We start from the raw sequence: 22,698 nt of genomic DNA on the forward strand, positions 1-22,698 counted from the left end.
AGGAAGCCATACTGAGCTGAGATTTGAAGATAGGGTGAAACTTACAGAAGTAAGTGCATTCTGGGCAAAGAGCAATTGGTGAGAGGAAGCGTGGCAGGTAAAAAGAACTGAAAGAAGGCCACAGTGGTTGGAGCAAAGAGAGCAAAGCAGAGCATGATTTGATACAAAGCTGGCTAGGCACAGGGCCTATGGTCATGTTAAGAAATGTTGCATCCTAAAATAATGGGAAGGCATGCAAATATTTTAAACATCTCAGGGCAGACATGAAAATCAGATGAAGAACTCACTCAGGATACACTGTGGGAGGTGGAGGTCAAAATGGTGGCAGACAGACCAATAAAGAGGCTTTTAAGGTTATCCAGGAAGAGGTGAGGGTAGCTTAGACTAGGATAGTGGGAGTGGAAGTAGGGAAAAAAGTACAGATACAAAGAGGTTTAGGAGGCAAAATTGAATGTGAAGGGTAAGGCAGAGGGAAAGGTCATGGTGACTCCAAGTTCTGGTCTGCTTAACAATGCTGGTGACACCCTTCAGTGACATAGGGAACAGCAAAAGATTTGGGAAGAATCAAGAGTTGGTTTTGGCTATGTTGTGTTTTAGATGCATGTGAAACTTCCAAATGAAAGTTTTAGGTAGGAAATTGGATACACGAATCTAAAGCTCAAAGAAGAGACCTGGGCTGGAGAAACATTTTGCCACGAATAAAGTACAGAATAAGAAGAGAAGACGGCCAAGTGCAGTGGCTCACGCCTATAATCCCAACACTTTGGGAGGCCGAGGCAGGCAGATCACTTGAGGTCAGGAGTTTGAGAACAGCCTAGCCAATATGGTGAAACCCCGTCTCTGCTAAAAATATAAAAATTAGCTAGGCGTGGTGGCATGCACCTGTAATTCCAGCTACTCAGTAAGGCTGAGGCAGGAGAATCGCTTGAACCCAGGAGGCGGAGATTGCAGTGAGCCTGCACTGCAGCCTGGGTGACAGACCCAGACTCCGTATCAGAACAAACAAACACAAAAAGACAAGACTAACTAGGACTGGGCCTTGAGTATTTTAATATGTAATGACCCAGGAAGCGTAGGATAAGACTGCAAGAGAGATAGAAAATGAGCAGTCAGAGAAGATGAAGGTAACCAGAAGAGCCTTGCATCACTGAAGACAGAAAAAGACAGTGTTTCAAGGAGGAGGGACAGTCAATAGTGTTGACCACTGCCGAGATGTGAAGGAAGGTGAGTGACCCTGGCACAAGCTGTTTGTCGAGCTGATGAGGTAGGAGCCAGCCTGGCAGTGACCTAAGGAGTGAGCAGGAAGTAAAAAGAGTCAACAAGTATAGATGTTCTCTCTAGAAGTCTCTGTAAAGGGGAGAAGAGAATATGAAACCTTGAGGGGAAGGTAGGGTTGGGATAGAGTTATTTCCACTCCCCCACCCCACCCGCAGTGGGAGCCTTGTGTATACTTTAAATCTGGCAAACAGAATCCAGTTGAGGAGAGATTAAATATGAAAACATAATGAGAGAGTGAGAGCGCAGTAGATGGGCAAGGAACTGAAAAAGAATAGATGACAAAGGGGACTAGCCTTTTGGCCAGGGACATGAGGCAGGTAGAATTGCCTGGTCACAAGGTGGTCACAAATGGTGAGAATTCTGTTGACATTATGCAAATACTGATGGAGAGTGAAGCAGCTGGGGTCAAAGGCTCCTTGGTGCTCCCGGGTTGAGGGTTCCAAGTGAAGTATTTGTGAGAAGTTGGTAAGGTATCACTAAAGAAATCCTAGCTTGGATATCTCAGAGATAAGGTCTCTGCTCAAAAGAGAAATTGCAGCATCCCCATGGGGGTTCCCATAGGCCTCTTCTGAGTTGAAATCCAGACCAGCCACTCTCTGAGGAAATGATATGAACCATGTTTCCTTATTCAAGGACACAAAATTACTTCCCCACACCATTCTATTCTGCAGATGCAGTTTCCTCATTCTGTGAGGTGCATCTCTAGCTGGGGCTCATCTCAACCGGAATGGAAGAACTTAAGAGTTGGTTTTGGTCCAAGTTTCCAGTGTCTTCCAAAAGGTAGAATGCCCACATGGCAAAAAGCCATTCTCTGAGACACAGTGTTCTGAGACACCCACAATCCCTTGTGAAGTCACAGCAAGGAAGAAAATCTACTTTGTTTGAGCATCTTCTGGGTGCCAGGCTCTGTGTAGGTTGCTTTTGCAGACATTAGCCCATTTAATCCTCAAAACACTCTATAGCAACTGGATTTAAGCCTCTACCCAGGAGGAGAGAAATCTGCTTTGCCGCTCTGCTGGGAGCTCCAGGCTGCTGAATTTACCTCTCCACTGTCCTTCAGGTATGTCCCCAGGCAAGCCGGGCCTGCCAGGTCCATGATGAAGTAGGAATTAGAGTGTACGGCACGACATTTCCCTGAGCCTTTCCACACTTCCCCAGCCAACCCAATGGCTGGCAAGGGCTTATATTTTTATCTTTGCAACTTTTCTTCTCTCCAAGTTGTGTTCCAGACAAATATTTGTGGTCATTGCCCAATAATACCAAAATATACAAATATCATCTGACAATTTGTAAAAGGGGGTGGGAAGGGTTTACGGAGCACTTAACACAAACCTAATACATTATTCTCTTTTAAGCTGACAACACTCACTCCCAATCCCCACACTCAAAACATTTCTCATCTCTCAGTTGACAGGGCCAGAGCAAGCCACTGAGCAGGGCTTCAAGGAGGAGATAGATTTTCCAAGGAAGAAAAGTTAAATTATTCCTCTCTCCATATCTCAACTGTATATTCAGTCTGTCCTGCCACTAGGAACCCTTAGGATCAACAGTTTTCTTGTCGCTAATTGCAATACCTCCTACGAGAATAAATCATTATTCAGCTCTGACATCCAAAATTTGTTTTGGCATGGTTTTGTTTTGTTTTGTTTTGTTTTTTCAGGTTTAGAATCAGTGATATGAAAAGCATTAGTAGAATGCTAAAAAAATTGACCACAAAACTTGTAAAAGTAGTCCCTAAACAACTTGTTCTTAGGAATTAGTAGCTCCAATCCCAAAGAATCTACTCCTTCACAGCGCAAATGAACATGATGTGACTGTAACCCCAGAGGGCCCTGAGGATTGCCGAAGTGGGTCAGAGACTCAGAAGCCTGCTCTACTCCCATCAGAAGGAATTCCTACTTCTTCCCTCTCCCACCTTCATAGTCTTTCCCAGCTTCTCCTCTCTCCACTCCCACACTTCCTCCATCCATGGAAAAGTCGGACAGCCTTTCTTCCCATGAGTTTACATCAGCCCGTCCCCAATTAACCTCAGTGATTAAGCAGTCATCAAAAATTGATTGAACACCAGCTACATGTGAGACTGGCTAAAACCCCCTTTCATTACCTATCATCTGCCTAGCTCATTAAAAATGGGGAACACAGTACTTTGAAAACACAAACTATAGCAATGCTGAATAATAATGATAACTAACCACAACCCTTCAGTCTGGGTAGAAAGCAGATTTTACTGAGATGGATCAAATTACCTAAGGAGTACGTTGTGTCTACTGAATAAAGTGAGTCAGCACCCATACATGTATGCTATTTGTAAAAGTGATAGTCTTCATTCAGCTGTTAAGTCACACCTGGCATTCAAAGCCTGTTTCTCAAACACAAAGCCCTTGAAAGCTTTTCCTCTTTAATATACACCCAACATTGTTTTATGCACTGGAATAATTTTAAGTTATAGGCTCTTTTCCCAACGAGATCAAGTAGGAAAAAAAAAAATGTGAACTTACCATATGTTAAATGTATTCATTCATTTCTTCATTGAGCATGTGCTCCTGCCTGCTATGCCTAAGGCATTATGCCAGGCACTGCGATACCAGGGCAAATAAGACAGAGCCAGGCCCATGAGTTCCTCATAGTTTAGCAGGCACCCACACCAGTTATAGCAGTAAAGTGTTATAGGTACGTGATAGAAATCTGCATAGTCATTACAGAAAGGGCCCAAAAAGCCACAGCTGGGTTCAACCTGTGGAAGCTCAAACTGCTCAGAAGACATGAGAAAGAGTGACTTGGCCAAAAATGCATGATATTTCAGATACATGTCCAAGCTTCACTTTTCTATACAGTCTGTCATTAAGGGAGTAATGTGTCCAGATGCCAAATAATTTGTTATTTCTGGCAGTAATAACAGGCATGCTTAGGAGCTATGGTATTGGCTCAATCAATATGTGTGAGATGTTTTTAATTGAGGTTGATGATTTATATTTTCTTCTACAGAACAGTTCACAATTACTGACAAACATTTCTAGTTCTCAGCTAGCTGATCTACAAATAAAACAAACCAGCGGTTCAACTCATTCTGCAACAATCTTCTAGCCCAGTGCCTACCAAATTTGCACACCCTAGAGCTGTGACTTCACTATTTAAGACATATCTGGTGAAATCTGAATATGGCCTGATCTGATTTGGATTTCTGTCCTCACCCAAATCTCACATTGGATTGTAATCCCCAGTGTTGGAGGAGGGGCTTGGTGGGAGGTAACTGGATCAATGGAGGCAGACTTCCCCCTTGCAGTTCTTATGATAGTGAATGAGTGCTCACAAGATCTGGTTGTTTAAAAGTTTGTAGCACTCCCCATTTTGTTGTCTCTTCCTCCTTCTCCAGCCATGTAAGATGTGCCTCCTTCCCCTTCACCTTCTGCCATGATTGAAGGTTTCTCAAAGCCTCAACAGCCATGCTTCCTGTACAGCCTGCAGAACTGTGAGTCAATTAAGCTTCTTTACCCAGTCTCAGGTAGTTCCTTATAGCAACGCAAGAATGGACTAATACAGAAAAATGGTACCAAGAGTGGGATATTGCTATAAAGATACCTGAAAATGTGGAATTGATTTTGGAACTGGGTAATGGGCAGAGGTTGGAACAGTTTGGAGGGCTCAGATGAAGACTGGAAGAAGAGGGAAAGTTTGGAACTTCCTAGAGACTTGTTGAATTGTTGTGACTGAAATGCTGATAGTGATATGAACAATAAAGTCCTGGCTGAGGTGGTCTCAGATGCAGATGAGGAACTTATTGGGAATCGGAGCAAAGGACACTTTTGTTACACATTAGCGAAGAAGTTGGTGGAATTTATATTTAAAAGGGAAGCAGAGCATAAAAGTTTGGAAAATTTGCAGCCCAGCCATGTGGTGGAAAAGAAAAACCCACTTTTTCTTGGTAGGAATTCAAGCCAGCTACAGAAATTTGCATAAGTAAAGAGGAGCCAAATGTTAACAGCCACAACAATGGGGAAAATGCCTAGAAGGCATTTCAGAGACCTTTGTGGCAGCCCCTCCCATAACAGGCCCAGAGGTCTAGGAGGGAAGAATGGTTTTCTGGGCCTAGCCCAGAAAAGTTAGAGCAACCTTGGTTGAGCAAAGTTGCTCAAACCCTGAGCAACCTTGGGACACTGCTCCATGTGTCCCAGCCACTCCAGCTCCAGCCATGGCTAAAAGGGCCCCAGATATGTCTCCGGCCACTGCTCCAGAAGGTACAAGCCATAAGCCTAGGCGGCTTTCATGTGGTGTTAAACCTGCGGGTGCACAGAGGGTGAGAGTTGAGGCTTGGAAGCCTCTGCCTAGATTTCAGAGGATGTATGGAAACACCTGGATGTCCAGGCAGAAGTCTGTTACAGGGGCAGAACCCTCATGAAGAATCTCTACTAGAGCAGTTCAGGGGGGAAATATAGGGTTGGAGCCCCGATACAGAGTCCCCACTGGGGAACTGCCTACTGGAGCTGTGAAAAGAAGGTCATTGTCCTCCAGATCTCAGAACGGTAGATCTACCAACAGCTTGCACCATGTGCCTGGAAAACCCACAAGCACTCAATGCCAGACCATGAAAGCAGACAAAGGGGCTGTAGCCTGCAGAGCCACAGGGGTGGAGCTGCCCAAGGCCTTGGAAGCTCACCCTTGGGAGCTCACCCCCTGTATCAGTGTGGCATGGATATGAGACATGCAGTCAAAGGAGATCATTTTGGAGTTTTAAGATTTAATAACTGCCCTGCTGGGTTTTGGACTTGCATAGGGCCTGTAGCCCCTTTGTTTTGGCTGAGTTCTTTTGGAATGGGTGTGTTTACCCAATGCCTATACCCCCATTGTATCTTGGAAGTAACTAACTTGTTTTTTTATTTTACAAGCTCATGGGCAAAAAGGACTTGCCTTGTCTCAGATGAGACTTTGGGCTGTGGACTTTTGACTTAATGCTGAAATGAGTTAAGATTTGGGGGGACTGTTGAGAAGGGATGATTGTGTTTTGAAATGTGAGAAAGACATGAGATTTGGGAGTGACAGGGATGGAATGATATGGTTTGGATTTGAGTCCTCACCCAAATCTCATGTTGAATTGTAATCCCGACATTGGAGGAGGAGCCTTGTGGAAGGGTGATTAGATCATGGAGACAGACTTCCCCCTTGCCATTCTCATAATAGTGAGTGAGTTCTCACAAGATCTGGTTGTTTAAAAGTGTGTAGCACCTCCCCCTTTGCTCTTTCTTCCCCGCTTCTCCAGTCATGTAAGACGTGCCTGCTTCCCCTTTCCCTTCTGACATGATTGTAAGTTTCCTGAGGCCTTGCCAGCCACGCTTCCTATACAGCCTGCAGAACTGTGAGTCAATTAAACCTCTTTTCTTTATGCCTAGTCTCAGGTAGTTCTTTATAGCAATGTGAGAACAGATTAATGCAGGATTTTTGTTTAGTTAGTAATATTATACTAATGTTAAGTTTCTTAGTTGGGAAATTATACTATAGTTATACAGATATTAAAACTGGGGAACTTGAGGAAAGCGAGATATGGGAATACTCTGTACTAGTTTTGCAACTTTTCTATCAATTTAGAATTAGTTTCAAGTTAAAAGTAAATAAATGTATGTACATAGATATAAATATAGATAGGTATATGAATATATTTCCATTTTTATGAGATCAGTGCTACTCAAAGTGTGTTCCACAAACCCTTTATTACCAATCATAGACAAGCTAAAGCTAAATATAGAAAATGGAAGCAAGCATTTAGAAACTTTTATAACAATTTGACATTTCTAAAATATTTAAGCATATGATTCTTTTCCTAGAAGTTCATTTTTATCACATTTTTTAAAAGCATCAGTCTGTATTAGGATTCTCCAGAGAAACAGAGCCAACAGGATATGTGTGTGTGTATATGTATAGATAGGGATTTATTTTAAGGAATTGGCTCATGTAATTGTGGAACCAAAATCCAAAGAAATAGGATGGGGTAGACCAGCAGGCTGGAGATTAAGGGAAGAGATGCAGAGTCCAAAGGCAGACTACTGACAGAATTCCTTCTTGCTCAGAGGAGGTCAGTCTCTGTTCTCTTAAGCCCTTCAACTGATTAGATGAGGCCCATCCACAATATGAATCATAATCAGCTTTACTCAAAGTCTACTGATTTAAACATGAATCTCATCCAAAAACCACCTTCACAGAAATATTCGGAATAATATTTGACCAAATATCTGGGCACTGTAGTCCAGATAAGTTGATGCATCAAATTAACCATCATCTAGTCCATGACAGATTAAAAAATTAAAAAGAAAAAGAAAAGTTCTACATTGGAGATATTTTGAGAAGCTTTGTGTCATATAACTTTTAGTAGTCTACCAAATGGTTGTATTAATTTAAAAATTCACACTAAGATTGCTTATTTCACATGGGAACAGGGAAAAATTCTGGGAGCAGTATCCTGGCTGGTGTGGGAAGAGGAGGATCTAACCACTTTTTAATTCTGACCAACGAGCCTGAACCATTAAAATCTACCTTTGTATTGCTCTAATTCAGAGTTCCCAAACTGTCTCATGTCACAGCATTTTAGTATCCCTGTAATTTTTTCACAGAGTCCCTAGGCAAAAGGAAATACTTACTCAACATTTCATTTATCCAGTAGTTAGGTCCCAACAACTTAGTTGTTTGAAAAAAATAATACACATAAATCGAAAGAAAAAAATTTATTTCATTCTTAAATACTCAGTTACTTTTAAAAGGATGTGTATGCCTGAGGTCAAGAGATTGAGACCATCCTGGCCAACATAGTGAAACCCTGTCTCTACTAAAAATACAAAAATTAGCTGGGTGTGGTGGCACGCACCTGTAGTGCTAGCTACTCGGGAGGCTGAGGCAGGAGAATCGCTTGACCCCAGGAGGCAGAGGTTGCAGGGAGCTGAGATCGCACCACTGAACTCCAACCTGGCAACAGAGTGAGACTCCGTCCAAAAAAAAGAAAAAGGGTTGCATATGCCAATTGGGCACCAAATATCTTCTCAAATCTTGGAACCCATGTGGACACACGTGCCTTCACCTCCTATTCCACACTGATTTTCTCTGGGGACTTGCATTTTACAACTGCTGAAAACTCAGCTTCCCAAAGACAGGACATTTTTGAAAGAAATGTAGCACAATCTAATGTTGGAACAATGAACTACCTTGAGCTAATAGTTCAGTTGATATCCAAGAGATGTCAAGTGCCACTGTACTTCCTTGATATTTAAAATGTGCCACAGCCCCCCTCTAAGTTTGCTGCAAAGTCTTGGGTGCTTAGGACACAGTTTGGGAGTCATGACTCTATTCTTTTCCCATTTTTAATTCCATTTTCTCATGTGCAAAATATAAGCATGTTCTTTAAGTGTCTAGTAACAACCTTTGTTAAACCTAAGGTTATGCAGAATATAACACTTACTGTTATGTCACAACTCTGAGCTTTCACTGCTAGCAATCACAAGGTTGTGTATTCTCTTTTCATTCTTTATCTGTGGTGAACATAGTAGACGAGACGACCTCCAGTGGCCAGACATCTCAAACATATGCCTAAGAGAGCATAACAAAATATTTTGCTTTGTATTATATTTAAATCAGAATACAGTTCTTAACTATGCTACTTTTTGACAGATAATTAGATCAAGAGTAAAAGCAGCACAAAAATACGTATAATTTGGTATACTTCTCACTAATGGTTAACCATTTTCAATCATGTCTTAATCTAATTCTGATTTATCTGACCAATTATATTTATTTCACTCACCCTAAATTCTTATAATTGTGGCCAAAAGTCCCTTAGATCATAAAAGTGACTCTGACAACAGTTATTTGGGGCTTACACACAGCTTGAAATCAAAAGCCTTTGTCTTCTTCCTCTGGGTCAATATCTCCTCATAATAACTGTTGTCATCATCATCAGAATATGAACTATTTATCTTGTTTGACTGGTGTCAACAGTTGGAGAAATTACTTCTCTCTGTCTCGTGTTTCTAGCTTTCTCCTGGTTGATTTTCCATAGGCAGAGGAAAGGAGAAAGCAAAAGAAAAATCTCTCACATCCCTGCAAGATTGTTCCTTCCTAACAACAACAAAAGACTTCCTCCCACCACCTTTCTGAAGCTTCTTTTATCTACTATTTACTAGCAGCTACATACATTGATACAACCTGTCTCTGATATTAAGCTCCTGTCTTGTAATGGAGACCATATTCCCTTTCCAGGGATACATCCAAGCTTATCAAAACACTTTTTGAAAACCTCTTTCATAATAAACAGAACACAATTTTAGACGGTGGCACAGTGTGACTTCGCACCGTAGGACAGAGGTCTGATGCCCAAATGCCGTACAGTGGTACCCTACCCATGACCTCATTTTCACCAGCCTGATGCTGAACCGCCCCCTTCTTTCTTGCCGGGGCTTTTCTATAAACCAGTTGTCAACAAATATATTGGATTCTTTACACTTTGATCTACCTAATATTTTGAAAGAGGCACATTATTCACTCAACTCCAAGTTCCTTTCCAATTACCTGGCGGGGTTTGGTGGGGAGCAGTTAGCTGGATACCTGTTTGAAGCAGGTGTCCCAGAAGCCACCTTGCTGTGCATAGACGTCAGCTGGCATACAGCCTTCAGTAGTAAGGCTGATGGAAGATGCATAGTAAAAATTAAAAGCCTAGGAAAAGTACAGTCCCCCAAGCCAGAGCAGAGCAGTTGAGTGTTAGTTCCTTCTGAGAGCAGGGCGGGAACAATTTCTTGCCCTGCTCCTGGGGATAAAAGTAAAGTCTAAACTTTTTTGCAAAAGTGACTAATTCCCCATCAGAGAGCCTCCCGCGATTGCAGAGCTAATTTCGTGAGTCGTAAATGAAGGGTCTTTCAAAGTGAGAGCTGACAGAGGAAGAAACAGAGAAAAAGTAAAAGCAAATCCCTAAACATTACCCACATTGCAAAACAGAAGGGAATTTTCAGAAGCAATGAGAGAGAACGGCCCACCTCCAGATCTCCCTCAGACATGTTTTCTTCCTTCCTGACTCATCGAGTTTCTTTAGGAAAGCCTAGTGAGAAGGGATTATGAAGCAGGCAAGGGAGCCAGCCTTTTCTGGCAACACAGGGCATTTTGATTTCAGAATCTGCAAATCTTCAAGAACAGACCCGGTGTGCTAGTGTTCTAGGCTGGAGTCCAGCAGCAGTTCAGCTGCAGATGAAGCAAATCAGCTGGTTGGTGCTGTCAGCCAGAGACCCAAGGACTTTCCTGGTGCTACACCTCTCTGGAAGTTTGAAGACATTGGGACAGGTTTGCCTTCTGAAATGTGCAAATGTCACCAGCCGGGAATGGCACATGCCAAGAGGCATCTGAAAACAGATCTCCATCTGGCAATGGGCTAGGCTTCCTGGGACACAGATTAGAATAGTTTGAAACAAAGGGGCGGAAGCACCGGTTAAGCTTTTCACATATTGTTATGGTCTCTGGGTCACTTCCTGCCTTTGGAATTTATTTCCTTTCCAGGTTCAGCAAAATTCAATGAATGACAAGAAAGAGGTTGGGGTTTGTCTTTGCCTCCGGCCCCGTCGAGGGGCAGCTCTGCCTCTGTGAACTTGTACCTCTGCAGTGGTTACATCCTCCCGCGCTGTTTGTTCACACTGAGCTCAGCATGGGGGAAGCTTCAGGATGCAACAATAAATTAGGGAAGGGAGCCATCTCCAGTTGAGTCAGATAAATCCTCTTGTTCCTAGAAAACAGAAAAGGAAAGACTAGATTGGGAAGGGCAACAATGATGTTTTATCAAGGAGAGCTCTTTCTCACCAGCTCCCCATTCAGAGATGTGGCCGGCCTTGAAGGTAGGAGGCCGAACATGGCTCCATGCAGTCGCACCTCCCACCTCCTGGAGTCAGCCCGTAGACCAGATAGGTACACAGGACAGTGACGTTTGCTATATAACAGTGATCAGCTTTGTTTTCTTTTACCAGTATTTAATTTGCACTTTGCTCCAACAGGGACTTCAGGTAGCAATAACTGCCTTTCTGACAGCATTTTCATGCTCATTTTGGGCACTCTGAAGCTAACATGAATGCATATTGCAAAATCCTTCTGCAGCCCCCAGCAATCCCTGTACATCCGCTGCAGTTCTGCAGTGCAGAGACCCCCAGATGCCAAGGCAGACCCTTTTGCCCCAACAGCTGCAGGACCCTATCAAAACTTAATGTGGTCCCTGCTGCCCCTGTCATTGCTTTGAGAAAGAGTGTGTCTCTCTGAATAGTGATCCACCATCATGAACAAGTTCCTTCTGAAAAGCCAGCTCATACAGCCCTTGTCAGGAAGAATCTCGTAGAGACTGTCCACATGTCCAGAGTCCATCTCTCTCTAGACCGAGGGGTCAGAGTTCACAGCTTTAGAGAAAGGGGTCATTGTTGCCCCCACCTTTAGTCTAAACACAGCTAAACGAACAGCAAACACTATTGTAAATACAAAGGAAGTCGCAACTAGTGATCAGCCTTTCTCCTGGTGCCACTCGATCCCCCAGAAACAGGAACTAAAGCTTCCCCTCCATCAGTTTATAACAGTCTCTTTGCTCAAGGCTGCAGATGCCACCACTGTTGAGAGCTAGCAGTTACAGGGCTGCTGCCTTGGGTTAACACTGTGGCTCAGATGTCAATCAAATTGACCTTTTCAAATTGCACCAGCACATCTGGCATTCACAGAAATGGTCTCCTGTGACCTCCACAGCAATTGTTCCCAACCACTTCAGGAAGTTCCAGGGGAAGGAAGGAAGTAGGTAGGGCAGAGATGGCTGTATAAATACCAGGGTCAGGAACACCTGTAGAGTATGAAAGCAACAAGAAGTCTGCCCAAGAGTCCTAACTTTCCTCCACGAAAAAGCACTCTGTCAGATTCAGGCATTATGTTTCTGTATAAAAGTATAACCCAGGTCTGGGAAATTTGTAAATCATTACTTTGAAACTTTACAGAATCTGATCGCACAGGGCTGGCAGGGAGCCAGGAATCTGCATTTTTATCAAGCCCACCTGCTGCTACTAGTACAGGTGGTCTGTGGCTCAGACTTTGAAACACTGTGCTGTAAGGAATTGTGAGTCACTGTCAGGTTACTACAGAGGAACTGGTAACACAGATGAAAATTGCACCTGGATTCCAGGCCAGGCTTTGGCAGTCTGTGTGATCGACCCTGGGTAAGACAATTTAGTTCTCTGAGACTAAAGGCCTCAGGGCTAGATGGAAGACCTTCAAAAATTTAGAAATAGGTTCTAAATTATGGCCCAAAGGCCTGCAAATTTGGAGCGCTGGTCCAAACAGAAGGACCAGGGTCCTCCAGGCATGCCCTGAACACTCACTGAAGTTCTTCATTGCTGAAAACTCCAGCAGCCAAGGTGGAACCTCTTGCCCAAGACTGTAGTCCTAGAACTCTGTGGTCATGGGATGCAAGAACTGCATCTTTGCTCTCAGCCATTTCCAAGTAGGAGAAAGGGAAAGAAAGAAAATTCTATTTATGTAGTACATCATATGGATTATTTTTTAAATTCTCACTTAACCCTTGTATCATTAGTCTCCTTCTGAAGATGAGAGAATTGAAGATCAAAGATGTGAAATAACTTACCCCAGTTCCCCCAGGTCTCATGGCTACAGAATGCTTGAACTGAAATTTCAATTCATGACTTCCAAGATCCAGGTTCTATGTTCTTTCCACAAAACGATTCAGAACTGCAAGTTTTGCTGTGGCCGTTCTGAAGGCCTGGATGTTTGGAAACCCTCAAGATACCCTCACGTCTCCCTGACATCCATCCCATACCTGTTCACCACTCTACTTCAGAATCTCACACACCCTCAGTTTTTCCTCTATCCCTGACCTCCAGCTGATCCCTCAGCTGCACTCATTTCTTATCCCTACAACTTCTTGACTCCCAGTGATTAAAATACATCAGCTGCCACTTCTCCTGGGCTGAGGAGGATGTTTCTGGCCCACAACTACTCCAGCCACTGACTTCAAGATCAAGTCAACTGGGTCCTGGAGAACTCAGTGTATCCCTAAGGATTTCCATGAATTGAGAATCTTTAAATGAATGCTTAAGAGGTGTTTGTGCACTTACTGATTCTAACCCCCACACACACAAGCACATACACACAAACACGCACACACACCTACACATACACACAAACACGCACACACACCTACACACACACACAAACATGCACACACACCTACACACACACACACACGCACACACACCTACACACACACACACGCACACACACCTACACACACACACATGCGCACACACCTACACACACACAAACACGTGCACACACCTACACACACACAAACACGCACACACACCTGCACACACACACACAAACACGCGCACACACCTACACATACACACAAACACGCGCACACACCTGCACACACACACACAAACACGCGCACACACCAGCACACACACACACGCACACACACCAGCACACACACACACGCACACACACCAGCACACACACACACGCACGCACACCAGCACACACACACACGCACACCTGCGCACACACACACACACGCACACACACCAGCACACACACACACGCACACACACCAGCACACACACACGCGCACACACCTACACACACACACACGCGCACACACCTACACACACACAAACACGCGCACACACCTACACATACACACAAACACGCGCACACACCTGCACACACACACACAAACACGCGCACACACCAGCACACACACACGCACGCACACCAGCACACACACACACGCACACACACCAGCACACACACACACACACACACGCACACCTGCACACACACACACGCACACACACCAGCACACACACACACACGCACACACACCAGCACACACACACGCACACACACATGCACACACACCAGCACACACACACACGCACGCACACCAGCACACACACACACGCACGCACACCAGCACACACACGCACGCACACCAGCACACACACACACACACACGCACACACACCTGCACACACACACACGCACACACACAAGCACACACACACGCACGCACACACACCAGCACACACACACACGCGCGCACACCTACACACACACACAAGCACGCACACACACCTGCACACACACACACAAACACGCACACACACCTGCACACACACACAAAGAGATCTCTTCTCAACTCAGGGCAGAGACATAGGAAACCCCGGGAGAGAAACCAGTGCCCTTCTATTAGGAGATGACACATCACACCTCAACTTCCTAATAATAGTGATTATTCTGGGATGCTGGGCACCCCCTAGTGGGAGTAATGGAGAGAGAAGACAGACTGTTTTGATGCTGTTCTCAATAACCCATTCCACCCACAACTTCCTGCCCCTTCACTGCCTTCTCCTTCCAGCCCATCTCACTGCTCTTGGAATGACTCATTCTTCCCACGATGATTGGGCCTTTTGCCCCACAAAACCTTCCCTGTCTTTACAGACATAATGGACTAAAATTAAGCAGAAGGCAACGCTGGCAGAACAGCAGGAAAAGCTTCCTATGGGGAGAGCTCTTGAAATGCTAAAATGGCCTTATAAGGCAAACTAAGTAAGACCTAACTGCGCTGGGCAGAACAATAGAGAATATCTCGGAAAGATATTCTTGGAGATGAAGGGGATGAGGGAAAAGCCATTTCCCTGATTTCATACATTAATGCCCCCATCCAACATTCTCAGACTGATTTCATGACAATATAAATGCCCTGTGTACATCTAACCCCTTTTAAGGCCAAGAGAACACCCAACATTTATACATTTGAAATAAACAGATGAAGCCTGTCCCAGCAGAGTGGCACCTCATCCATGAACTGGGCACTACGTAGCACTGTGGGACATTCTGAACATTTGTGTACTAATACCCACTCTTTTCAAGGCCACTGCCATAGCTCCCCACGACAGGATGAGTCCTACTATGTTGTAAACAATAAAGTGTTTTCTGAGTGTTTACGTTATACTAGGCTTGAGATTCGTAAGCATTTTTAAGACATGCCCACGTCTAGTTCAATCCCTTCTCCAAACAAGAGCCTTAATAAAAGAAAGGGAGAGTAACAGATTTAAGTGCATGCGCTAAGAATCCTTCTGGGCATGTTCACAGTTCTTATTTTAGTTAAGTATTTGATAACTTGTTCACTCGGTAAGGGGCCAGCCAGTCAGTCTCATCTTGGGGACCAGTGCCTGTCTCTAGTAGATGTGACAATGATAGAGCACCCGCCTTCATACAGAGCTTTGGTTGTTGTGATCTTATTCATTCCTAGATTTGAGTCATCAGCTCATTAGTGCCCATTCAACTTAGCCCTCCTCTGATGAATCCCCTAAAACCTTGCTCATAATTCTACCGATTCCAGCACAGGATTTTCTCTGCTATGCCTCCTGCTTCATCTGGAGCCTAGTGACTTGGACAGTCTAATCTCACAACTGCTTACAATGTTAATCCCTTTCATCTCTTCTTTTAGAACCATTTGGTGATGTTCATCTTTCTGACAACCAAGAACCTTGGAAGAATCTCTCGCCTCAGGCGCTCCTATTTTTGTGCCTAGCTCGGCCGCCTTCCAAATCACCAGAGGCATCATAGAATGCAACTCTCTGTGGAGGATTGGAGGACAAATTGGACACAAATTCATTGGACGGCTGAAGGAAAAAAGAAAGGTCAAGGATGCTCCGGCTTGGCCAGCCTCGCAGGCCTGACAGCAGAAGCTGAAATTCTTTCTTTTATAACTTAGGCTTGAATTAAAGGCATTTTTTTTTTTTTTTTAGTCCAGAGACCTTTGGCCTTCACTGCAAACAGAACACTCAGTGGGTGGAGCAAGGCTGTCTGGTGGCAGGAAGGGCATGCTGACCTCTGGCCCTAATGCCTTCCCTAACCTGGAAAGACACAAAAGCTGTGGTGAGTTAGCTGAGCCACCTGGAGCGCTCTGTCAGTATGCAGAGTGTTCTACATCATGTACAGGGTCCTGCTTTTGGAAAGAAGAGTGGCGATGTGTTTATGGGCTCAGAGAAGAAAACATATGGAGAGAAAATGAGATTTAAGAAGAGTAAACCTAACTAGTGGCTGCTTTGGGTGTCTAGAAGACAAGAAAAAACTCAGAAAAGAGGCCGGAGTTCTGAGAGGCAGAGATAAGGGAACTTCTACTACCTCTGTCTCTATTTCAGAAGAGATAAAAACCAAATCATAAATCTAAAGATGAAGGTACATTCATCCGGGGAGAGGACTAAGCAAGCTGTTATATTTCTAACAACTATTAGGATTGCAAAAAGGAACACTTTTAACTTGCTAGTGGAAGCATTTCTTTCCTGCAAGTCACCTTGGATCAGATTAGACACCAAAGAGAAAATAACAAAAAATTATTCTTTTGTGCAGGCTAAGAAGCATTAATTTAGATTGTCTGTGCCAAGCTGGATTCCTGGTCCTGGATGCTTTCAAGAAAAAGTAAAAAGTGAAGCAACCAGAGCAGTTATGGGAAATTCAAGTGTGTGCTTTGTTGGTAAGGATGAGAACAGGGGAGTTCTGCTGGCCCAGAGCTGCAAACGAAATCAACGGTCTGCAGTTTGGGAGGTGACCAGAGGACCCAGACCACTGGATCAGGCGCTCAGAGAGCCAGCATGAGCCTTCAAGGCAGTGCTTGTGGGCAGGAGGACAGATCTAAGCTTCCTGCCACTGCCTATGGCAAGTTGGATATGTATCTGCCAGTATCCCCAAGCGAAGGAGTTGAGTTCTGTGCCAGCTGAAGCTCTCTCAGGAAGGACAGATAGGTAGCTCTCAGATGATGTCCAAGGAAACCAGATGAGGGTTGAATTGTGGCCCGCGAAGAAGGGTGTGTAACACCTGAGGAGGCCAGATGGGGGTCAGGAGCATTCAGGGAGGGAAGAAGGGATGTGATGTGCCCATGAATGGTGGGTGTGAGCATGCCAGGGCCTAGACAATGTTTATGGAAGAGGTTTCTATCAAAACAGAATACAACGCACTCTTGCTGCCCTAAAACCTTTTCTCCAGCGGAGTTTCTGACTCTTTTAAAGCCACAATATAGGCCTGGCGCGGTGGCTCATGCCTGTAATCCCAGCACTTTGGGAGGCCGAGGCGGGTGGATCACCTGAGGTCGGGAGTTGGAGACCAGCTGACCAACATGGAGAAACCGTGTCTCCACTAAAAATACGAAATTAGCCCGGCATAGTGGTGCAGGCCTGTAATCCCAGCTACTCAGGAGGCTGAAGCAGGAGAATCACTTGAACCCGGGAGGTGGAGTATGCGGTGAGCCGAGTTCATGCCATTGCACTCCAGCCTGGGCAACAAAGAGCGACACTCCATCTAAAAAAAAAAGCCACAATATAAGGACATTCTCAGGAACATTGAAGCTAAGAGGCTATAGATTGAATAAGATGGCCAAATATGCCACACGGAGCCAAAGAAGCAAGGCAAGCCTCTGCCGAGTCCCATTTGACATGAAGAGGCAGATGCCGATGTTTCCGAATCATAGTAACCAAAGTTAAAGGAATGACTCCAGGTCATCACTTCCTTGATTTCCCTTCCCTCACTTCTGGGACGGTCTTAAACCCCTCCACAGTGTCTTTCCACCATTTATGTCCCCCCTTGCCTTTCTTCCACTTATTCCCAGTGGTAAGCGGGAGCCAGTTTATACCGCCTCCCAACTCCGGGTTCAGTAACTTACAATCAGCCACGATAGGAGTGTTTATGCCTTAGAAATTGGAAAATGCTGCAAATCAGAGCTTTCTGTTCTTTTCTGGAGAGCCAGTTGTTAAACAGCTCCCAGTACATCCTGCCTGTGACTGAGAGTTTTTGCGTGGGAGGAAGAGGCTGTGTACTGAGGCAGACAATGTTAGAAGTCTGGGGAGGGGAACAGAGAAGCCCAGAGTGCTGGGAGGGAAGTGGTGAATTGCCAAGATTGGTTCTGCCTCCCTCACAGACACACACACGCTAGACCCAATCCCAGCCTTGGGTTCAGTATTTAACAGTCATTCAGTAAGAACATGTTCCATATCTACAGGGATGTGGAGGCAGCTTTCTATTGATTTGGAGGGCTGGATACCTTCCTACTCGAACATTTTTTGAGGTTTATGGTACAGAATATAATAACCTAGGTACACATAGTATACATTCTGTGTATTAGGATATTATACCATGCACCATATGTTGCATATTATCCATTTTCCTCTGTGGAGTTAAAGGTTTCATGTACAGTCAATCTTGCTTTTCCTCTTCCAACCCCCCATGTAACAGTGTGTGTTCCTCTTCCCCCAAATGCACTTCCCGTTGACCTTTGGACTCAACATCTTGTCTATTTTTAAAATGTTCCCGAGCCAGATAATTATTACACCCTCTAAAGTAGAGTTCTTTGACTTTAAGGTACATAAAATCAACTGAGGAATTTTTTTCCAGTGCAGGTTTGCATTCAGTTTTGACCCCATAACTCTCTCTCCCTTCCACTTCTTCAACTTTAAGAAGTCCCAACTATACCTCTGGAAGAAACAGCCTCTCACAAGAGATTGGACCAGGAATAGAAGTCTGAACCAAGCAACCAAATCTATACTCAGGTGGGGTTAGATTCCCTTTCAAGAATTTGAAGTAGAATGCTGTCCTAGCCAGAGTTCCTCACCCACAAAAGCAGAGCCTGAGATAGAGATTTGCAGGCAGTAATTTATTTAAGGATCCCAGAGAACAGAAGCGCAGGATATGGGAAATGAAAAAAGAAAGGAAGAAAAACCAGTACGAGGGTATGTAATTAAACTGGGCATGGCAAAGGGTGAGCAGTGCTCTCATTCTGCAGGACCTTCTAATGAGCCTTCTGATAGACAACTCTGTCTGTCTCAAGCATTTATCCAGCCTTTCCTTTATCAACAGTACTGATTAAATGCTTGATAACCCTTTGTTTTCCAGTTTTCAGACAGTGACTTGGTTCCCTAGCATCCTCCAAAAGTCACCAATAAATATTATTTTAGTATGATTATGAACTCATGGGTTTAAATATATTTGATGTATTTAAATCCGTTGCAGTTGTTATTCTAATTAGTGCTCAAATTATCCCATCTTTGGCCAATGGAAGCTTATTTACGCTAGCTCCTGAGTCTTTTTGGTACATCCTCAGTCATCTTTGATAGCACCCTTCCTTTCTGTTGTAATAAGATATTCTAGAGCAGTTCTATTCAATAGAACTTTCTATGATGATGGGCATGTGCTTCATCTGTGCTATATGATACTGTAGCCAGTAGCCATATGTGGTTATTAAATATTTGAAATGTGGCTAATGGAACTGAAGCAATGAATTTTAAATTTAATTTTGATAAACTGTATTTGAAATAGCCACGTGACTAGTTGCCACCATATTAAACAGCACAGTTCTACAGTAACTTTTTGTGTGACAAACGAAAAAATTTAGGTACAGAGAAGCAGGATTTGTCTGTGATAGAATTCAATCTTTATCATGAGAACAGTGCAGGGATTGACTGCATCTAAATAATCTGGGAAATCTTTGTAAAATATTGATTTCTGAGCCTCTCCCCCAGATATTCTGATTCATCATATATGAGGCGGTGCTCAGGAATCTGTTTTTTTATTGTTGTTATTTTAATGTTACCATGTGATCCAATGAGCAGCTCTGGGAACCACTATATTAGACAGCTGGAATGTAATATTTATGTCACAGCTATGGTTCATTGAAAATCATTCCAACGAATCAATTGTACATCTTTAACTCCATATGGCTAGTTTTAGAACTTCTCAGAAAATCATAGCACTTAGATAGTTATATAATCAAGAGCTACGGGTGCTTGTAGAGATTTGCCTCTCTCCGGCTTCAGCACAGGCCTCATTCATCCGTAATTTAAAAAGACAGAAAACCAAGCCAAGAGTGAACAGCTTTCCTCCTCAGACCAGCCATTAGGATCTACTGTGCCTCCTGTGTATGTCAAGAACTGACATTTTACCCTGCTTGCACAAAACAAGTTAGCCTGCCACAGATTCAGGATACTGGCAGAAGACATGAGACTCCTGGGCCAAAGACAACGGACTTTATTTAACTCAGCACAGCAAGCAATGTGAGATTTATGTTTGTATTAGTTCTTCTTGCCCCCCAAGGTCCAAGGGGGTAACATAGAGTAGCCTAGTAGCACACACAGTGGATTCCATCATGGCCGAAGAACTCTAATAATTTATAATGAGTTACAAACAAACTTGCTCAACTTTGCCCCCAAAAGAGGCATCATCTTTATTATACTATGCAGCAAGCAAACCTTCTCTCTGTTCCAGAGGGAGATACTACCTCTGTCTTCCAAGGCTGCTTTCCAATATGCAAACATGTTTGAAAAACACTATCAATGCTTCTGCTTGAAAATATGAAGAAATATGAGATTCATATGGAGAGCTGTTTCCCCCAGTGCACATCCCAGGGCACTATTCCTGGCCCATCTGTAGCATGGTGAACCCCTAGAACCAGAACAGAACCCCTAGAACCTATACAGAGATGCTTCTATTCCCTCCCACCCATCTATATAGAGACCCTTCTATTCCCTCCCAGCTGGGATGACTTTGGACATGGCTCTGTCCTCTGGGGGGATGTACTAAGGCATCCTTAGAGGAGCAGTCTCTAAAGTCAGTCTATCTGAATTCACATCTCAGCCATGACACTTACTAACTGTACGTCTTTGGGAAATGTACGTAACCTCTCCATGCTCCAATTTTCTCATCTACAAAATGGGAATAGGTTAATACCTAACTCAAGGTTATTATAAAGATTACATGAGATAAAACATGTATTTAACCCAAGTTATATAGCAAATTATCAGTAAACATTAGCCATTTCTATTACCACTCATTATTATTAATTTTTTCTCATGACTTCTCCCATCATAGTGGAGTCACCTGCTCATAGAGGACCCTGACACCCATTGGCTTCTTCCTCATCCTAGATTACACTTCCATTGCAACTTCAGAGCCAATTTAACACCCTATTGGGTTTGCTGTATTCTAGAAGTGGGTGAGTTATGGCCCGCAAGCCAAACTCAGTCTGCCGCCTGTTTTTGAAAATAAAGTTTTTTGGAACAGTCACACCCATTCATTTACATATTTTCTAGGGCTGCTTTAGTATCACAATACCAGAGTTGGGTAGTAAAGCCTAAAATATTTACTATTTGGCCCTTTGAAGAAAAAGGTTACCAATCATCCCTGCTCCATTCTGTTCACAGACTATATACCAACCCCATCCAACAACCTTTAAGATGGGTTGTTGATCAAGAAGACCAGGAAAGGGTGGCACTGAATTACTGCTACCTCTTTTCATTAGGAAAATAACTCCAAAGTACTATTAGGAAGGCATCAATTTAACGTTTTAGAACACTGCTTTGTATTACTCTTCATTGAATTGGGCTGTTGACATCGTCCATCAACTGGCCATTTAACAAGCAAAACATTACTAAACTGTTTTTGTGTAAGAGTATTAACTCAAAGACAGAAGACTTTTTAAAAAGCAAATTTCCTTTTGTTAAAGGATTTTATCAAAGAGTATTCTAAAAATGAATTTGCCTTTTGAATAAGAGTAAATATAGATAGAATTTATCGCTTTCATTCTCTCCACAAATATCCTTAACATGTTACTAACCCTCAAATGAAGACAAGCATTAGATGAATATTTATGGCAGCCATGGTTAAGGAATATCATTCATTAACTATGTATTTAGTACTGGCTTTCAGAACTGAGTCATGAGATATGTTTAGTCACTATAACGGAATAATATTTATTTAGACATTACAAATGACCAGTTTATATTAGCCCCTCAGCAATGAGAATGTCAATATCCATATAAAATTTTTAACTTCTTTTATAAAATATCCTTTCAGAGCAGACACAGAAAGTTATTTGACAAGCTGTGACTAAACAACACAGATAGATTTTTTTTAATTTTAATTTTAATGTTAATTTTTTTTTGAGATAGAGTCTTGCTCTGTCACCCAGGGTGGAGTGCAGTGGCACCACATCGGCTCACTGAAACCTCTGCCTCAGCCTCCCGAGCAGCTGGGATTACAGGCACCCACCACCACACCCAGCTAATTTTTGTATTTTTAGTAGAAATGGGGGGGGGGGTTTTCACCATGTTGCCCAGGCTGGTCTCGAACTCCTGACCTCAAGTCATCTGCCCGCCTTGGCCTCGCAAAGTGCTGCTGGGATTACAGGTGTGAGTCACCATGCCTGGCCAATTGATGTCTTTATCACATTCAGAGGTCAGGCTTTAAAAGCCTTCTGGAAAACAGCCCGAAACCCAAAAGTGCAAAAAGGGAGAGGAAGGAGACAGTGTTTAGTGTTTAATAATTCGTGGGGTTTTCTTGTTTTTTTCTTTTTATAGAGATGGGGGT

At 43.5% G+C, this 22,698-nt stretch overlaps 1 long non-coding RNA gene across 2 annotated transcripts in view; it reads right to left on the reverse strand.

Annotated features, from left to right (window-relative positions):
* LOC114671733 (uncharacterized) overlaps positions 1-11,022 on the reverse strand; it is a 120,297-nt gene extending 109,275 nt beyond the window's left edge. Inside the window, exons 1-2 of one of the 2 annotated variants that reach the window (XR_013402840.1) lie at positions 10,893-11,022; positions 8,717-8,844 (exon numbers count right to left, since the gene is read on the reverse strand). This is a non-coding gene — a long non-coding RNA (uncharacterized LOC114671733). Of the gene's footprint in view, positions 1-8,716; positions 8,845-10,283; positions 10,517-10,892 lie in introns of those variants that run through there. The other variant, XR_013402841.1, reaches the window with a different exon arrangement.
* Between the last annotated feature and the right edge of the window lie 11,676 nt (positions 11,023-22,698).

The sequence above is a fragment of the Macaca mulatta genome, chromosome 13 (assembly GCF_049350105.2).
Source record: "Macaca mulatta isolate MMU2019108-1 chromosome 13, T2T-MMU8v2.0, whole genome shotgun sequence".
Lineage (NCBI taxonomy): Eukaryota > Metazoa > Chordata > Mammalia > Primates > Cercopithecidae > Macaca > Macaca mulatta.